A 20,965-nucleotide genomic window follows, 5' to 3' on the forward strand; every position below is an offset into this window, starting at 1 on the left:
ATTGCTTAGCTAAAGCTGTTTGTGGACTCAGCACAGCTGCACCTCTGAAAGTAAGGCCAGATAAATTAACCAAAGTTAATTTCTCAAAATCACTGTCATCAAACTTGTATGTATTTCTTTCTATTCTGAGTAGAACTTAAGAGTAACTGCCTTTATCTTTGTATGTGGAGTGAAAGAGAAAATAGTTGAAATGTGTATTTTCTTTTTTATAAGTGACATCATTACTTCTCTTCAAAACTTGAATAAGTGAGTGAGAGAGAGAGAGAGAGAGAGAGAGAGAGAGAGAGAGAGAGAGAGAGAGAGAGACACTTAAAATGACGGAATTTAATGTAATCAGAAGTAATGTTCACTTTCTAAACAAAATAATAAAACTTTATTTTCCTCAGAAATTTTTTACTTCTACTTATGCTTTCATCTAACTGTGTCAATTAGTCTTAAATAATTTGGATATACTGTGACTCTTACATTTGAGCACCGACATTGAGTGTTATGGCAAGGGAGCGATACATGGTAGTGAAAACTGGCATGGTGTTACACATTTTCTAAAGATGTTCTATAAGAAAGCCAAATAACTCCCACTGTGATAAAGTTGGCAGTAGTATATAGATGTACATTATTAATGATTTTATCTTAGATATAGTATACAAATATCTTTCTCTGTTTAATCATTCATTTATTTCTCCTGGTGACGCTTGAAGTTTCAGTGTTTCCTGAAAACTGGGATTCCCCTTCACAACTCACTCCGGGTTTTTTCCTCAATCCTGCTACTGTCCAATTCTTCACTACTTCAACAGGATCAGGAGCTACTGAGACTTAAAGATAGATAGGGATATGATTTGTCAAGCTCAATCTGCCCAAGAACATGGTGGATTTAAAGTGTAAAAGCAAAAATAAGCCTTTCAGGTTTGGAGTTTGGTTAATAATACAGAGGATTCAAATGGGATTTTTCTTCTGGACAGTTCAAAGACTTTTATTTCTTAGGCTGCATTTTTCCTCAAATCAGCGAAAGGAGAAATAAGGAGCAAAAATTATTAGCCTAAGTTTACAAGGCAGAAAACATGTCATTTCTCCCAATGACAGTGGGATGGAGAAATGACATGCACAGCACTTTATCCATGATACTGGTGTACCTCGGGATCCATGTTAAGAGGAATCTAATTACTAAAGTCTGGGGTGGAGAGATAATAAATCTAAATGTGTCTAACTAAACATTAATAATGCATAAACTAATCCTCTTACATGTAGACCACAGTTAATAAAGAGATACAGAAGATTAAGGCTCAGTTACCTCTCTGAAGGGCCATGTGATCTGTTTATTGAACAGAATATATTTTAAATTTTGAGCAACATAAGTTAAAGAATTTAGAGGGGAGATTTATAGTTGTCAGACAAAATATTCAGTGAAAGCTTTGTAAAAGAAAAGTGGTTGAACTGATTTTATAAGAGAGCAATAACTTAAATAATGTATAAAAAGGGCAAAAATATTTGAACATGTGTTCTTTAGATTTAGATCATCTTTGTAGGGTATAGGATTCTGGATACAAGATATAAGGCATCTTTATTTGAATAGAACTAAAGTAGTTGTTGATAAGATGCATGTTTGAGCTTAGCTCTTTTATGCAACCGTGTATTTTCACATATATAGGCTATTTGTTGATGATTGTCACTGGTGGTATCTACGTATGACCGTGCTTTGAGAACAAAATGCAAGCTGAGGCAAGTTATGTTGTTCAGAACAAGGTAGTGTTTTTATCCAATGTGAAAAAATGCTATGTGGTGGAAGCAGAACACTGAGGACAGGAAGGCTAAAGTCTAACAGTAAAGGCTAAAGTCTAACAGGAAGAATCAGTCCCAGACCAGAAAAGGTAAATGGCTCAGATGACATATTCACCCTTCATTCCAGATGTTTTACTTAAAAGTCAGACTGTTATGATAACCTTTTTTCATCTATTATAGCTCTCAATCATCCGATTCTCATTTATTCATTCCAGTTAATCTCCTCAAATATATATGCATTCATTTTATCTAGCTTAATGGCCCCTCTTTGTCTTCATATATTGGTTCATATTGTGTGTATCCTTTCACAGCTAGCACGAGTCCAGCCTCCATATCTAAATCCCTCAATAGCCCATCCAATCCCATATTGTTTCATTTTATTATGTATTTTCTATTAACAAGTAGGACATGTATAATCTATTATCCATCTTAACATGCTTTTTAGACAAATGCATTCATGGAAAATATTCTTCATATATCTGATAAACTGCCAACAAGACATCTAAGAAAATTCTAGTCCTGATTCACCAAAACTCTTTTCCCTTTAGAAAAAACACTTCTAAAACAGCTGATTCTTCAAACAGTCTTCCTAAAGCTTAAAGCTAATCTTTGATACTATTCCTTAAAGTGAAGTTCTCTCCTTCTTCATCACTGAATTAAATTCTGTTACCTTTTCTGCCTGCACATAATTTAAACACATAAGTAATGTAAGGTCTCTAATGCGTTCCCTGAAGATATATTTCTGCATCATAATGTTCTACTTAGATCATAAACTACTCAAGGTCAGTGTGAGTGCCTATTTAACTCTCTTCATGTTCTTCTTACAGCAGCATGCACTAAGAGATCCTGAATAATTGTCCTCATGAAAAAGTTGTTGAAGGTGCTTCTCTCCTTAGCATTGGAAAGAAAATCAAGGTTAAATTAAAAAGTTATGAGAAATAGTTGAAGTTTAATGAGAAAACACTGGTGGTATATAGATATTTGCATTTCTTTGTATCTTGACTCAAGATTAGCTTTCTTTAAAAAGTGTTTGTAAATAAAAATAACTACCAAATAAATTTATGATATAACATTAAAAAGGAAGCAAATTTTCTAAAAAGTAGAATTCAGGATATTGATGTGATCTTTGGTTTAATATTTTATGGAACCAGGAAAAGGAATATACTTACTTAAGAGGTATAATCACAGGAGCTTGAACACAGCAGGGTGGCACCTCATAGGCATTCATGTTTTGAGGGTCAGGGTCCCCAGAGCTATGGCTTTGGCCACAGTTAATGTTGATTATGTCAACATTTAATGTTGATGTATCAGAGTAAAGGAGTCATTGAGTATTCTAGCAGTTAGCAATGTATATCTCAGAAGTAAGGAGTTTAGTTGAATTTTGACCCTGGTTAATCAATCAGATATGCAGTGCCCCAACCCAAGTGAGTTCATTTGTATTGGATTATTGATATACTGCTGAAATAATTAATTCAGTAACTTTGCTAGTTCCTGACTCCTTGAGCATAGATGATTCACAGAACCAGATAGTACACTTGTCAGGACATTCAAAGCATGCTTGCACATATCAATAACATATTCATGGTAACAAGAGAAAGGTCTGGGCCAAAACAAATATGGAGCATTGTTTTAGGAGGCTGTGCTTAGCCTCATTCCACAAGGTATGTTCCTTCTAGATTATTCTAAATATCTTCAAGACGTCATTAACAAAAGTACTCTTTCTGGAACTTGAGTACTGAAGCAAAGAAAAGCATGTGCACATATTGGCACATATGCATGAGCACACACACACACACACACACAAAAAAAAAAAAAAAACTTTATGTTGGCCTTAAAATATTTTTGAGAATTATTACTTTGTAAAGAAAACTAAGGAGCAGAAACACTTTTGTTTAATTTCATCTCATTTATTAATCCCTGTTTAATTTCCTGAGTTTTGAGGGTTTTATTAAGAAACTTTTTACCTGTGCCTATATAGGAGTGTTGGGCCTATGCCTGGCTCTACAATAGACTATCTATACTACCCCGGGTATCTTTCCAAAGGAACTGAAATCAGCATATTATAATAATATAAGCATATCTATGTTTATAGAAGCAAAATTCACAACATCCAAGTTATGGAGCCAGCCTAGGTGTCTATCAACAGATGAATGGGATTACAATATTATGAGATATACACACAATGAAAATCTACTTGGCAATTTGCAGAAAAACGGATACTTGAAGAACATTAAATTAAGATTTTCCAGTCACAGAAAGTAAGGGGTCATATTTTTTTTTCTTTTTCATATTTGAAAGCTAGGGAGTTATTGGAATACCAGAAGGACTTTGGGAAAACTCCATTAGAAAAAGGGAGATAGTCTATGAAAAGGTACTGTATAATAATGAACGAGTCACTTCCATAGCTTTTATGTACATATGTGAAAATACCAATAACAATCTCAATATTTTGTATGAGGAAGGGGTGGTAGGGAAGGAGCAGGAAACAAGGACTCATCAGTGCTGGGTGCATGTATGTTACAATCACTATGAACTGTATTATGATGTGAGACTATAATACACTAATAAAATTATAAAAAGAAAAAGTAACTCTGCTGACATTCAATGATTCCTTGTTTATATCAGATCCTTGTATTCAAAGCCCTGGTTTCCTTTTAACTTCAGCAAGTCTAAGTACAGTACCACCCCTTCACTTTTGTAAAATGTCACATTCAGTTCTAGTATAGAGCAATTGTTGCTGGTGATGGCCTGCTTAGAAAATACCCCACTCCTCTACCTGACTGGCTCCTACTCAGCTCACAGGTCTCTGCAGAAAAGTCACTTCCTCACCTTTCCCTTTGGTTTTGCTGATTCTGATGTAAAGTGAATTTCTCTTATGACTTTTTTTCAAAGCACTTTTTTTTATACCTTAATCACATTCATTCCAATTGTCTTTGTTCAGTGTCAGGTTTTTCTATGTTTATGTATTTACTGTAAATTTTCGTTCTGCACTATAGGCTCCTAGGTCCTGGTGGTTTGTAGTCCCTCACTGAATATTGACATGCTATGGCCATGCTACCCTGTTAACTAACCATCACCTCCTGTTCCAGATATCTAAATACCTAACATCATATAGACAAGAGGTGGAGAGTAGAAGATCATTGGTGTATTAGAAGAATTTCTAGCTGGGCGTGGTGGCGCATGCTTGTAATCCCTGCGCTTGGGAGGTGTAGATAGGAGGATCACGCTGGTTCAAAGCCAGCCTGGCTTAAGAGATCCTGTCTCCAAATAAAATATAAAATATGTCTGGGAGTGTAGGCTGGAGATAGAAGGGTTTCCAGGAACCCAAGTACCAAAAAAAAAAAAAAAAAAAAAGAAAGAAAGAAAGAAAGAAAAAGAAAAAAAATAATTTCTGAGGCCTGGACTCTTGTTAAGTGTATAAATAAAAGATAAATCTGCTGTGTTGGCCATATCTGTAATCTCAATACTGGGGAGACTGAGACAGGAGGATTGTAGTCTTGAAGCCAGCCTTAGAAACTCAGCAAGACCCTAAAACATATATAAAGACTATTTTTTTATAACAATTTTTTTATTGAACATAAATAGTATACATTTACACTATATTTGGTGCCCTCCCCCCCCGCCCACATTTCCCCCACCACCACCAATGGTTGTCCAGGTTAACCATGTCTTATTCATAATTTTACACATGTTCAAGTGTAGACCCTTATTAATCGAGACCGGCCTTCCTCCTCTCCTATCTTACCATCAAAACTTAGCTAGTATTTCCCCTTCAATATCTGGAGTCCCTCTGGTATTCTTTGTGTTTTCTAGTTTGGGCATATTAGAGGAATAAAGACTATTTTTTAAAATAAAAATAAAATAGAGATATAGCTCTTACTCAAAAAGAGTGACCTTGGTTTTAATCCATAGTACCACAAATACACAAAAAAGAAAAGAAAAAGAAAGAAAGGAAGTTATATATGGAATAGGAGAGAATATTTTGTTTCTCTTCCTGGTACAGTCCCTGACACCATGTCTCATCTCTCATAGGTAAGTTACAAATGGGAAGTAAAAACAAAAGAAAAACACTTTGATAAATTTATTGGCAATGGACTCTTTGAAATTCAAGCCTGGAGACTTAAGGACAAGGTGGTTTGGGAGAATAGTACTCTGGATTGAGGAAAAACACTTGGGAGGAGAGGTGCAGTGTGTGATAGTGACTCAGTCAGCACCTATTATGTTCAAAGGAATATTCTCATAGAGGCCGCAGGTAACTCTGGAAGAGGCAGAGTAATATGAGTAACTGAGTTTCTGATCATAAGGATTCCCTCAGGATTCCCGAAGCTATGGAAAATAGGGGTGGGGGCAACATTGACATCCATCTCCTAGTTATAATTCTACATGCTAAAATTACAACTCACAGCTATAGACTAGTAAGAATTTGGGATACTGTGGATCACAGTATGAACATGAAGATATTTATGATCTGTCATGTCTTTGATTCTGATATATCCTTTATTTCCTTTTTACTTTTTATGTTGTAGCATTTTAAAAATATGAATGCTTCTTAGACTGTATGTCAAAACACACCAGCCAGCTGCTCATTGAGGAAAAAGTGGAGATACAGTCAGCATTGCCTATGAACTGACTAACTTATTCATTCTAAATGATATCAATTTATCCTTCACAAGGCTGGTCAAGTCATTGGCCTTATTATCTACTTAATGTTGAATGTTTCTATACCATTGTGTTTTTGGAAGGCTCATATTGAATATAGCTTTAAATAAAAAGTTCTTTTAACGGGACAGAGCATAGCCTCTCAGATAGACAGTGGTAGAAACTGCCAAATCTCAGAAATATGCCATAATGTTTTTACAATGCTTACAGGGAGTAGGGGATCTGATATGTCTGATCACTTTATAAAGGGCTATCACAAAGCATCCAAAAACCATGGGTCATGAGGCTTTGGATAAGATTTCAGAGAAGGTTTTTTTTTTATTTTACTTCTATTGATAAATACCACTTATATTAAAATATAAAAAAGTTTACTACATGTTTAATCAATGAAATGATAATAAAACACCATTTTTCTATGTGACTGAAAGTTATGTTTATTCTAAAGCTGTAAACATAAGAATCCTGTGTTATGGGAAGCTGCCCATCCCTTTGATGTTATGTATAACTATCAATTTCCAAAACAACCTTATCTCTGAATGAGAAGGAGATTCACCAACTCTGAGAATTTTAGCATGCATAATTATAGAGATTGAACTACAGAATATTTTGTGAATAAATTTGTTCTACAGATTCTTTGAAGAAAATGATAAGAAAAAAATTTTTAGTACTTTTGATTAAACCCAGGGGCATTCTACCTTTTTGGGTACACCTCAGCCCCCTCCCCACTTTTTTTTGTTTATAAATTTTGAAACAGTCTTACTAAGTTGCTGAGGCTGTCCTAGAACCTACAACTTTTGCCTTCCAAACACTTGAATTAGAGGTGTGAGCTACCATACCTGTAAGAAAAACACATTTAATAAGTAAAATTATATTTAATTTTTATGTTCTCCTAAAAATCAGCACTGTTGCCAAAATACGTTGTGTGTGTGTGTGTGTGTGTGTGTGTGTGTGTGTGTGTGTGCCACTTCCTATTATATGTGGCTGTGACAAATTGTGAGATTCAACCTTACTAGCTGAAGTCTTGAGTATATATTCATGAGGTAGACTAAGGAAGAAATGAAGGTAAGAATGTAGCCTGTGATTTGGATGATATCACAAGGCTCCACCCTACCAACACAAAACTTGAGACTGAGGCTTAGTACAAAAATTACCAGCATCAGAAATGTTCTAAGAGCAGAGGCCTAGCTGGAAGAAAGTAAAAAAAGGATCTTACCTGAGACTCTCAAGAAAAACAAAAACCTTCCAAGTAGTCAATAAGAACAGAACCTGGAATCTAGGGAAATGTTTGGATTGAAATGACAGTTATTTGTGGCTCCAGTGAACTTTGTCAGTGGAAAAAGCAAAAATTTCTTTCAGCATTTTACCTTCTGTCTTCAAGAATCTAGTGGGATTCAATCAATTAGAATGAAACCCCTTGGAACATGTTAATACTCTCTTCTCAATCAATTAATCAATCTATCCATTTATTTGGCAAGCATATTTGGAAACACTATGTGAATAAAATAAAATTCTTGGCCTCAAGGAACATAGATTTTTTTGTGAGAAAATAGGACATAAAGGAATAGGACAGTAAAGTGAACATGAGTTTTGATTGCTTAAGTTTGTGTTTGTTTGCTTTTCTTTTCCCCCCCTAAGTTTTGGAGAATTCTTTGCATGTGATTATTTTCCCAGAGCTAGGGGAGAGACTATTTTTGTTTTTTGCTTTTTTCTACTTGTTTGTTTGATTTAACTGAAAGCCTGGTGGGGGGTAGAGATTGAAGATGAATCAAATAAGAAAGGAGCAAAGCCTGACAAGGCTGAAGGGGTCTGGCCCACTCGATAACACTGAAGCCCATCATACTATTAATATGCAAGGAAAGCCTGATGAAAAATTTCTTCACAGATGTAGAAGCCAAGTTCCTGGGCCTAGGAGAATGCGTTCCTACCATCTGTCACCTGGACTGAGAAGATAATTGCTGACTTCTGTGTGAAGAGCTACTTCTAAATGCAGCTGGATGGTCGGCTCTCTTAAATTACCAAGCCCAGGAGACCAGGACTTTCTGTTGTTTCCATGGAACCCCTAAAGTCCTGCCTTAGATTAAGATTCCTGTTCAGTGAATGCACAATGGAAATGCCATTATCCTTATTGACAGACAGATGTCCTGCAAAGTCTAATTGCATTCCCAAAAGACAGAAATCCTTAAAAAATTAAATTAAATTAAATTTAAATTAAAAGACAGTATTTTAATTAGTAATCAAATGTAGAAAAAATCCAAGACACCATAGCCTATAAAGCTTTTATAAAATGGGATTTTCATGAATACATTTTTATTTTTCTTCATTTATCTAACTTTCTACTATAATTACCTCTGTTATTCCAAAAGAAAAAATAAGCAAGCTGAGCTTCTTTGTTTCATTTTTGTGATAATGGGGATTGGATCCAGGGGCATTTTATCTTTGAGCTACACCCCCAGCCCTTTTTATTTTTATTTTTTCAATCGATGATCCGAGTGTCTCAGCTTCCCAAATACAGCTGTGTACCACTATGCCTAGCTAAGAAGGTAGTGCTTTTAATCCATGTTGGATTACTGTCTTTTATAATCCATAAAAAATCTCAATTTTTCACTTACAATTCAAGTGCAGATTAATCTGTATGGATAAGGAAGCTAATTCTAAAAAGCAATCTTTCTCTTCTTTAGCTGATGAAAAATGGCACATGTTGAATTTAATTGAAGAAGATATATGAGGACATAATATCTTGTCAAAGGTAAGGAACCAAGCCTGACCTGAATCAAAAGTAGGCTTTTCTGTGAGATGTCATAGGATAGATTTGAAAAACGAGAATAAATTCTTTCAAGAGGAGAGAAAGAAAGGGCAAATTTCACTACAGTAACTTAAGCTTGAGCAATGATCCAAATAGGAACCTAAGCGTTCTTAAGAGACCACACAGAGACAGGCTCAGTTGTGCATAGTAAGGTTTCACAAAGAACAGTCTGCACTTCATTGAACGCCTATTTCTCATCTGAACCCTACAACATTATATTCTGTTTTATTGAATCTAAGGGTAGAAGCTCAAGGAAAAATCATGTAATTACAGAAGAATTAGCTATCAAGTGAAATATGAGGATTGTCCTCCCTTAAAATTACTGTAGGTCAACTAAAATGGCATGCAGCAAAGTTTCAATAAATCTGTGGCCATATAAAAGTAAAAAAAAAAAATAATGCTTGGAAGAAGGCAAGATTCTTCTGGTTTTAAGTGACAGGAGCAAACAAATCCACTCAAGCAAAAAGGAGAATTAGTTGGCCCATTTAACCAAACCACGTGAACATACAAATGCACACACACAGGGAAGAAAGCCAGCTTCAAGGTCAACTAAATATGGAAGCCCAATTGGGATAAGACTACAGTACTCATCTTCAAGTATTCTGAGTTTGTGTTGGCCTCGGTCTTTCAGGACCCTGCGCATGGCAGCAAGCATAGTCACTGACAGCTCTGGGTTATCCCCCTTTTGCTTATTATTCAAGAGAACAATACCTTCTTTCTCCTGGGAATGGTATAAAAATTCCCTAGGAGATGTGTGATGGGCTTGGCATATATTTTTGTCATTCTTGAGCTAATCGGTATGGTCACAGATATGGAAGGTTCTCATTAGCTTGTCTAGCTTCCAGACTCATTTTTATGGCCAGGAAAGCATGATGCTCCTGGAAGCCTAAGCTGGACCATTTGGTGAAAAGATCCTTCCTACAGGTAGGAAATATATTTCATCATTAGATAAAAGAAAAGAGCTGGGCATGCTGTGGGATACTCACAATCTCAGTAGTTTGGAGACTAAGACAGAAGAATCACAGGTTCAAAGACAGCCTCAGAAACTTTGTGAGGCTCTCTGCAACTTGTTAAGACCCGGTTTCCTAATAAAAAATAAAATGGGATTGGAGTGTAGTTCAAAGATAGAATGCCCCTGGGTTTTCAATTCCTAGCACCATAAAGAAAAAAAAAGAAGGAAAAAGGGAACAAAAACAGAACAAAAGAAAGAGAAGAGAAGAAAGAATGAATAAAAGGAGAAAAAGAACTGCAGACAGGAAGAGCAAAACAGACAGATTTCTTTCATAACCTTATAGAACCTCAAGTTGTCACAAGTAAGTCCATGGTCAATGGCACAGAATGTGGTTAAGTGGTAACACAAGGCTAAATGAGTAGTGCTGATGTATTTCGACTTTATGTATGTGCCTCCCAGTAAAGACTGCCTTTTACTCTTATGCTAATATGTCTTTTGACTTCCTCCTTCTTCCAGATTTTTTCTTGTGACCCCTGCCATTACTAGAAATCCATGATTTTGAGTCATAATATTTATCTCACCAACCCTGTCTTCGAAAAGTAGGCACAGATATTTATATATTCGTTAACACTGGCCAACTATCCTACCTTTCAAGAAGAGTCAGTGGCATTTTAATTTCTACCCATATCCTTCTGAAATGTAATATGTAAATTGAAATAACGTTAATCTCAAAAAGTGTCCTATGTCGAGAACATGTAACTTTAAGTATCAAGACCAGGCAATGCCTCCTCCACCAAAGAACGATAGTCTTCAAATTGTAAGTAAAAATGTATGCCTGGTTTGTTTACCTACACCTTCCTAATAAAATTAATATTGTCAATTATGTTTATACATACAAACATATGTATGTATAGTGTGTATGGCCTGTGTGTGTGTTTATGTGTAGGTAAATATAAATTTGATATGTTAAGAAATTTATTTTAAGAGTTTCTGATGCAATGTAAAGGAGAAAAGTTCCTAGGAATACATTATAATATACAGCCTTTTTGATAGTTTATCATGATAGACCATGAAACTTTGTTTCATGTTCAATTTCACAGAAACTGTCCATGTAATAATTCTCATTCTGCCATGTTTAGTACTGTGGTGTTAAATATGTTTCAACTGAGCTTATTAGAGAGTTTTAGTCACAATAGTGACCCATTAGTCTGAGTGCATCTCCAAGAATGGACATTTTCTTTAAAGCTTCTAAGTTTAGAAACAATTGACTCATAAGATGGCAATTCCATATGTAATTAAATTGTCATTTCTAAATACTTAAAGTCTTCCTAGTCTATGATGGCTGTTGTAGTAAGACACTGTGAGGAGATTTGATGAAAATTTTCAATGTACTTTATTCACATTGATTCTTCTGATTTCAATGTTCTTCCACTCCTATCAAAATAATTTTTTAATCTTTTGAGATCCTATTAAATGCCACTTTCTCTTTGAAATCCTTTTCATATCTCATAAGTTTGGGGCCAGGAAATGAATGAAACTGGAGAACATATGCTAAGTGAGATTAGTCAGTCACAAAAGTAAAAAATTGGATGTTCTCCCTAAAGCACAGAAGCTAGGGAGATAAAAGGGCCATAGGAGGAACTTTAGACAAGAAACTAGAAACCACAGATGAGCAAATAAGATAACCTAAATGAGGGGAATTGGAAGGGGGAAAAGGAAAATTTCTTAATGTACAGAAAGTACATTTATAAACATTTAAAGTCAATCACTAAGCCAAACATGAAAAGGAGGGAGATGGGAGAAAATAAGGTGGGAACTGGAGAAAGACTAAATGAGTGATGTGTGCATGTATGCCCCTGTCATCTTTGTATCCCACTAAGATGCTTGACTACAATGCATCTATAAATTTTTTTGAATAAAATAAATAAAATATATTCAGTTAAATTTGAATCTTACATAAAGAGTAAATTTTGTTTAAAAATCTTTAAACATATAAAAAATAAAATATACTATATTCAGTTCAATTTGAATCTTACCTAAAGAATAAATTTTGTTCAAAAATCTTTAAACATATAAAAAATAAAATATACTATATTCAGTTAAATTTGAATCTCATGTAAAGAATTAATTTTGTTTAAAATTCTTATAAAAATACTGCTGTACATCCAAATATGTATAAATTTGTGAATATAGCATTTTCAACCTGAATACTCATTGTTGGGAGGGAGAAGAGGAAGTTGGAGGGAGAAGAGGGCACCTAGCACAGTCTGATTGTATGCCATTTTCAATATGATTCACATAAAAATTAAAAAAATTAAAAAGTATTGCTTGGTTTTCAAAAATTACAATTTGATTAAACATCCTGCTTTTGCCTAGCCATACTGTCTCAGTCATTTTATACTAGAGCTAATAAAACAAAGTACTTCAAATTAAGTAGTTTAAACAATAGCTATTTATATTATTACTGGGCTATAAACCCAAGAAGTTGTTAGGAAGGTTCATTTCTACTTAGGCCTGTCTCCCTGGGCTACCTTCTTCCTGTATCATCATGACTTTTTTTTTTCTCTGTATGTCTATATTTCATGTATCCCTCCAAGTATGCTAATTTCTTCTTATAAAGACACCATCATTTTGGATTAGGTCCTTCCTTACAATTTTCTTTACCCTAATCATTTCTTTAAAGCTATTACTACCTACTACCACGTTCTAAAGTAAAGAGGATTAGGCTTCAACATATGAATTCTTTTGGGAAAAAATTCTGTCCACAATAGCTATACACACATTTTCTCCTCTGAAATGGCAGGACTTTTAGGTTATGGCCATTATATTTTGATCTTTGTGTATTGGGGGTACTCATTGTCTTTTATGGACTATTCTAGAAAACATAGTTTTCCTACCCAGAGGGAGCTTACTTTCTAGGTAATGAAGTGGGATAATAAAAAATGTACAAATGAATAGTATTGATTTTTTTGGGGGGAACCTCTTAACTAGATTGAAGTTGTAGATTATTTTTCTCAATTCTGCTATTTTCTTTCTTGTCTACATATATTGTTTTAGAGGAAGCATGTCCTATATATGGACAGAAGAAATACTGATTTCATAAATTGTGTGTTTTTGAAACCAGGTGCCAAGGGACCCAGATTTCCAAATACATTCAACAGCCTTATTTAATCATTTTTAAAATTATCTTTTCTAGACATTTTATTATCATCTGAAATGTAAAATCATTTTAAAATTTAAATTCTGCTTTGTGTCATATTTATGCTTCCTCTTTTAATACCTGGAAAGTCAAACTTCTTGAAGGGAAGGAAAGGCATCGGGTAATTGGTATTTTGGGGGCAGTTTACTTAAAAAATACTCAATCTTGTGTTGCCAAAATTTCGTTATGAGATTCTTATCTGTTTCCTTATATGTTTTCCTAAAAGATGACATAATTTTGGCCCAAAGAAATCAGGATTATGAAAAAAAAACTGCAATCATATTTGGTTTAGAACAAAGATTGATTCCATGAAATTAAAATAAAATTATTCAGAACAACATTTCAAAGCATTGTTACATATATGGCATTCAGAAACTGCTCATTAATACACAGGATGCCAGAAGCTTCAATAAAGGAGGATCCTCTACTTTTCATTCTTGTGTTAAAAGTCCTCTTCACATTTATTATCAGTAGGTGGCTATTAAAATTATGAGAGATTTTGTGGCTGTTGTTATTGTTTTCTCTTTTAGCAGTTTTCAGTCACCAGAAACTGAAAGTGAATTTAATGTAAGATATATTTCTCTCAAATTCCTCTAATTTTCTGGTTCCTTAGTCCCTAGATAATGTCTCACTGTATTTAGCAAATATTTACAATATTTTGCAAAACAACTATTCTATAATATTTTCAAGGTTATATTCCTCTGCTTTTCTTTGGAAGCACCTTAAATATATAGATAAATTATCCAGACTTATAAAAAGAAGAACCTTCTTGGCTTAAAAAATCCATAAATAAGGGAAATATGGTATTTTCTTCTTCTACTAAAATCCTCCAAATACCGAAAGTGTGAGGTAGATCTATGACCTTCCATCATATAATGGCCCATATTTAGAAGAAAAAGATGTTTTCTTATTCACTCAAAACAACATTATATAGTGAACTTCCAACCTTCAGCAGAAAGAGGATGGGGTAGCAATGTTAGATTTGTGAACTATACACTAAATTGCTGTAATGTCCCCCATTGTGTTTCTGCAACAACCTCACTGGAGTGAGTACCTGAATGTAATCAAGGTCATAGAAATAAGCCCCAGCAGTGAAACCACTGAAAGCAAAATGGAACATACACAGAAAAATTCTCTGATGAAAGACTTTTGCTGGGAAGGCTGTGGACCAGGGGATGGCAACTTGAGGAGGGGCCAGGGAATTTTATTAATTGTTAATGCAGCTTCCAGTCAATAGTTTTGTCTCTCAGGGAAAAATGAACTAATTTAGACAGATGACAACAATACTTTTTGTCATAAACAAACCCTTAGTCACAACCTTGAAACAAATCTGTAGATCAGATATGGTAACCAGAAAGAAGACTCGTGTTGGGTGCATACAAGCAGGGAGAAAAAGATGTAAAAATGTATTCTCTAGAAACAGGGTCTCACTAAGTTAGGGGCGGCCTCACTGAGTAGCTGAGGCTATCTGCAAATCGCGATCCTCCAGTCTCAGCCTCCCAAATGCTGGGATTAAAAGCGTGTGTCACCATGCCCAGCTATAAAAATGCTTTTCTAAGGGTGCTCAACTGAAGTGGGTACAGTGAGAAGGGGCTATTTTCTTTAATTTGCCTCAAAACTTGTCCTATACCAGATATCATAATATGCTGCTATAGATGTATAATCTTGGTTTTTCTATGACTAGGGACTTGATGAATAAATAAGTTTCCTTATTTATAGTTTAAAATATATGCAAATATGGACAACTTCTAAAGTGCCTAAAAGATCCTAAAGAAACCAATGAGTATAATAGTGACAGCAGAGAAAGAAGACAGTGGCTGTGGACTGTGTTATTTTTAAGTTCCCTGAGACAAAAAAATATATATATGACTGAATCTATATTTTCTCACTGCTTCTACTTTATTTTTTAGGAAACAGAAGATAACATTGATCATTAGTTCTTATGAAAATACAAAAATCCAGTGTGTGTGTGTGTGTGTGTGTTTGAACAAGAAACACCAAGTAGGGATCTATAGATTTGTTTTTTATGTTCTCCATACTACTTGCAAAGATGCCCCTGGGAAAGGTCACATACTGTATGGAATATATGAGATTAAAAAAAAAAACAAAACAAAGAAAATCTACAATTGCTTTGCCTAAGAGAGTAAAGTTAATGAACAGGATTTTAGATATTGGATTGTGTTTGTGATAAATGTTTTAGAAATAATGTGGACATCTATGATTTCTCAAACCATACCTCAAAAGTCTCTACATATGCTGACATTTAACATGTAGCACTTGGAATAAATGAAAGTGTGATAGTTGAACAAATTTTATTTTATTTTCTATCATGTTAGGATAAGTTCTGTAACAACTTGTCAAAAAAAAAGAACAATAGACAGTACTCACCATCCACCAGGTTTGATGTGAACACAAGACAATATATACTGTATATGAGTATCTGGATTCACATAGTGGCCTTTTTCTTGGAGGGATTCAAAGCATACATTTTTTAAACACTCAGTTTTGTTACTGAGCTTAAAACAAAGTTAAAAAAATAAAATTAATTGATATTATACCGGTGCATTAGAAATATTGTCTTGAGCAATTTCAACACAATCCAGTATTTGGTTGAATTAGATAATTTTCACTAATTCTTAATTTATTATTTATAGTTCTTTTATGTAGTACTGAGAGCTTTAAAGTCAACATAAGGAAATAAAACAGTTTGTTTTGAAAGATTTCAAAATTAAAAAGCATTTTGAAAGTGTGTATTGTTTATGGTGTATCCAGCATGAAAACCCTTAAAAATTTTTTCCATTCTACTTCAGATGCTTATTTTAGATCATGAGTTAAAATTTGAATGTGACATCAAAATTTATTCCACATTATTTTCTTTATTTTTGGAATCAGAATTATGGCATTATTTGAAGAAGCCAATGACTGTGAGCAGAAAACTGGTCCCCACGACATTCTACTTTTCCATGTACTTTCTCTGATAGATATTTTTAAAACACTACAATGTTCTACCAACTCACTCATTTCTACATTTTACATGCTTTCCACTTCATCTTCAGAATACTGGATTCATTTGTTGCTGCTCTAAAAACATGGAGTCAGACAACTATGGTTCTTTTAAAATGGAAGAAAGCACAAATATGAATTTAAAATCGAAGAGGTGATGGTTCATAGTTCCTCAAATGAAATTTTCAAAGTTTTTGAAATTTCAAACCGTTTGGATAATTCAGAAACTTGTGTAGATTCTTTGAAAATATATTGAGGGTACCTATTTTCAGAAGGAACAGTTCCCTTGACATATCACTTGTGCTTTTTCATTTTTTTATTGGTGGATTTTAGTCTCGCAACATATTGTGGTTCAGTGTTAGGTACCTACATGCACACAGTACTTAGTGAGCTAATACCTGGCTCCCTCTCCCTCCTCATATGTGATATTGAGATTGATGCTTGTATTCTCACACAGGTGCCTAATATGTTTACTTAATTAATTCTCCCCTCACCCTTCCCTAGACCACCTTCCACACTTCACTTGGCGTTTCTCCTACTATTTAAAGTCTCTCTTATAATTCAATTACTCCCTACTTTCCACATATGAGAGAAAACATATGATCCTTCACTTTCTTTGACTATTTAAGAAAGTTTCTAGATTTAGGAATTAATTGGGAAATTCAGAGAGTTTTCATATACCTGACACCTAGTTTACTTAATAACATGTTACATAAGCAGCAGCATCAATTAGTTACAATAAAGCACTCAATATGGTAACTTTATTGTAATTAAAGTCTATCCTCATTTTCAGTAGCTCATAGTCTTTATATTTTTCTGCCCTAGGATTCCATTCACGATGATGCATTTAGTTATCACATCTTCTTAGGCTCTTTTGCCTGTGAATATTTCTCAGAGTTTCTTTGTTTCTGATGACTCGATAAACAGTTTTGAATAATACTAGCTGGGTATATTATAGAATATCTTCATTTGGGGTTGTCTGTCTTTTGCATTATTAGGCATGGGATTATTGGGAGGAAGACAACAAATCTAAAACCCTATTTTCACCACATTGTAGGAAGAATACGTAAAATCAACATGATTTGTCACCATTGATGTGACCAGAAAACACCTGACTGTGGTATTATTTGTCAGCTTTACCCATTGTGAAGCTACTATTTTCCCCCCGTTAATATAGGTTACTTTAAACGGAAGTAATTATGCATGGTCCATTTTGAAGAGTTTAATTTCTTATAAGAAGAAGATCTATATTACTTGGAAAAGAGATGTTTTCTTTTTTCCTCTATTATTTATTATTAATAATATTTATTTATAGCCTGTTGCAGTGGCACAAGCCTATAATTTAGTACTTGAAAGGCTGAGACAGGAGGATCACAGAGGTTTGAGGCTAGCCTCCAAAACATAGCAAGACCCTCAGCAATCTAATGAGACACTGTTTCAAAAATTATAAATAAATAAATTAATAAAATTCCCCTGAGTTCAATCACAAATACAAAAAAATTAAAAATGTATTTACTTATTAATGTTTTATTTATATATGCATTGAACTTCTCTTTTATGTCTATTTATTAAGCTTTGAATTGTAATCCAATACCTTTTCATTTTGTTGCATAATGTCTTCCAGCTTTGATCACTGGGACTTCTTCCAGTTTGTTTTTTGTCTTTTGAGCATAAACTAACTACTATATTTTGTGTTTGCTTATTTAATTTTTCTTTGTTTTTTGGTACTTTCTCATTTTATGTTACTACAACAAGTTTTAGACTTTTCTTAAGTATTTAATGTCCCATTCTTTGAGTCAGCCATTTCTTCAAGGAGTATCAATTACTTTCATTGGAGAATGGTATTAGAAACCAATGTCTCAGGACTAGAAGTATTTGTTATATCTGAGATTTTTGCTTTAGGACTCTTTTGTAAGTCAAGTTTTTCCATTCTTCTTCATTTATTTTAAAGTATTACTTCTCTGTTCATTTCTAGTCTCATACTTTATATAAGCTTTAATGATTACTTGCATTTACTTATCAATAATATCAATTCTTTAATTAATGTATTGATGATAGTCCTCTATCTTTTTGTTTTTGCAATCTTTGATTTTGAGATATTACTTTGCCTCTTTATAAAAAAAAGTTATTGGTGCATGGTAGTCATTCATCTTAATGGGGTTAAATTTGGCATACTGAATGTCTCAGTCAGTTCGGGTTGCTATAACAAAATACTATACAAGATGTGGCTTAAATGAACAACATTTAGTTCTGTTATTTCTGGAGGCTGGGAAGTACAACATGAGTGTGTTGGCAGATTTGATGTCTAGTGAACGTCTGCTTCCTGGTTTGCAGACAGCCACCTTCATGTTGTTCTCTCACATGACAGAAAGAGACATGTAAATCTTCTCATAAAGGTGCTGATGCTGTAATGGGAGCTCCTTCTCTGTCCTAATTACATCCCATAGGCCTCATTAAAAAGTTATCACACTGAGGATTAGAGTGTCAACATATGCATTTTGAGGGGACATCGATCTTTAGTCCATAATACTGTAATAATAATTGAGTGAAATTCTTCACAATATCGTGTGTGTGTGTGTGTGTGTGTGTGTGTGTGTGTGTTAGTGTGTGTGTTAGTGGAATGTAGAATATTCTACCTCCAAGCTATGTCCCCAGCTTTGTTTTCTTGAAACAGGATTTCACTAATCCTGTGAGGATTGTGGAGGGTCTTGCTGAGATGTTGAGGCTGACTGAAAACCAAAATAGACTCTTAACTCCCAATGTTCCAAACTATCTAGAAGAAAAGCTGAAACAATCAAACACACGGTCAGACACAGAGAATTGCTTTCGAAAGCTCTTGATACTCAATTTTATTTCCTTACCATTTGTAGAATTTCCTTTTGCTCACATTTCACAATATTCAGGCTTGGTTTTATTGATAAAAACTGAATTTATTCTACAAGTTAGTTGGGGAGCAGACTGAAGGGAAGGTTTTAGATTTTATCATAATGCTCAATCTTCAAACAGGACAGTTAAAATCTGGTATATAAACACAACCCTATACAACATTTTCCTGCCCTACTAAGCTGCTCATTCTGTAAATATTTAAGCATTTTTTTTCTGTAGAAGATTTAGGGCTGACCATTTTTTTCATCAGAGTTTAGAAAATCAGAACATTTGAAAGCACAACTATGGCCTTCTACCAGCAAATCTTATGATGGCAAGATTTTCAATACATGCCAGGAAATGGTGGTACATGCCACTAATCCCAGTACTTGAGAGGCTGAGACAAGCAAGACTGCAAGTTCAATTTGCTAATTGACTTGGCAGTTTAGCAAAACTCTCAACAACCTAGTTAGATTCTGTTTTAAAAAGAACTGGGGTGCATCTTTGAGGTAGAATGTCTGTCTTCAATCCCTAGTGCCACAAAATAATAAATAGATGGATAAATAAATAAATTTAGAAAGTTTGCAATATGAAAATGATGAGAGCATTTGGTGCCTGTAGTTCTTTAATCATCAAAACCATCTTGCTGCTTTGACACAGTTACACATGTAAACATCTACAACTGCTGTGTGTACAAGATATTACATGGATACAACAGCAGTCATATATATAATACATATTACAGTATTTCTGAAACATTATAAGCTTCTCCCGGAACAAAAAAAGAGATCGGCTGATTTGGGCATCTAAAATTGATAGAGAAATGTCAAAACTAAAGGTAAAATAAAAGCAAATAAATATGATGGCAACCAACTCCATGCTATCATAAAGACCATCTAGGCATCCTACAGGCACAAAAGCATGAAGGAGCACAGAGAGGCAGAGGAATAGAGCCTCATGGCTGAATAGATTCTTCATACTGCACTCATTCTATCTTGAAAACTACTCCATGACTTAGATGCTACGAACAATTATTTCTGTTTAAGAAATGAGAATTGTAAGGCACAGGTATGATGCGTTTGCTATAAGGATTGACCTCAAGATTTCCAGATCAGTGTTCCTTCTGTTGGTAAAAAAGTAAAATAAAAATTATATTTTAATTGACCCATAAGGACTATACAAACTTATGAGGTGTAACGTGGTAAGTGAAATAAGCTAGGTGTATAAAGACAAATACATCAGTCTTATAGAAGTAGAAAAAAGAATAGCAGTTATAGAGACTGGTGATGTGAACGGAGCAAAGGGTTTTGGATAAATTGATCACAAGGTATAGAACTATAGTTAGGTAGGAGAAATAATGTCAGTTCCAGAGCAGAGTATTATTGATTATATTTAATCATAATATACTGTGTGCCTGTTTTAAACTATGTAGAAGAGATGAATTTTAATGTTTTGCTAAAAGAAGATAAATCTTTGAGTTGACTATAAGCATCCTCATTTGATCATTACACATTGTATACATGTACTGAAACATCACACTGTACCCATCAATGTATATAGTTTTAAGGGTTTAATTAAAGCTAAACTGAGAAAAAAAGTTCTCAATAAAATGTTGATACTTTACTCTAGATATTATACTTGTGAGTTTTGATCACACACTGTTTCTGATTTTTTCTCCTTTCTTGATCCATCAGAAACCCAATGTTAC

The sequence above is a fragment of the Muscardinus avellanarius genome (assembly GCF_963383645.1).
Source record: "Muscardinus avellanarius genome assembly, chromosome: 17".
Lineage (NCBI taxonomy): Eukaryota > Metazoa > Chordata > Mammalia > Rodentia > Gliridae > Muscardinus > Muscardinus avellanarius.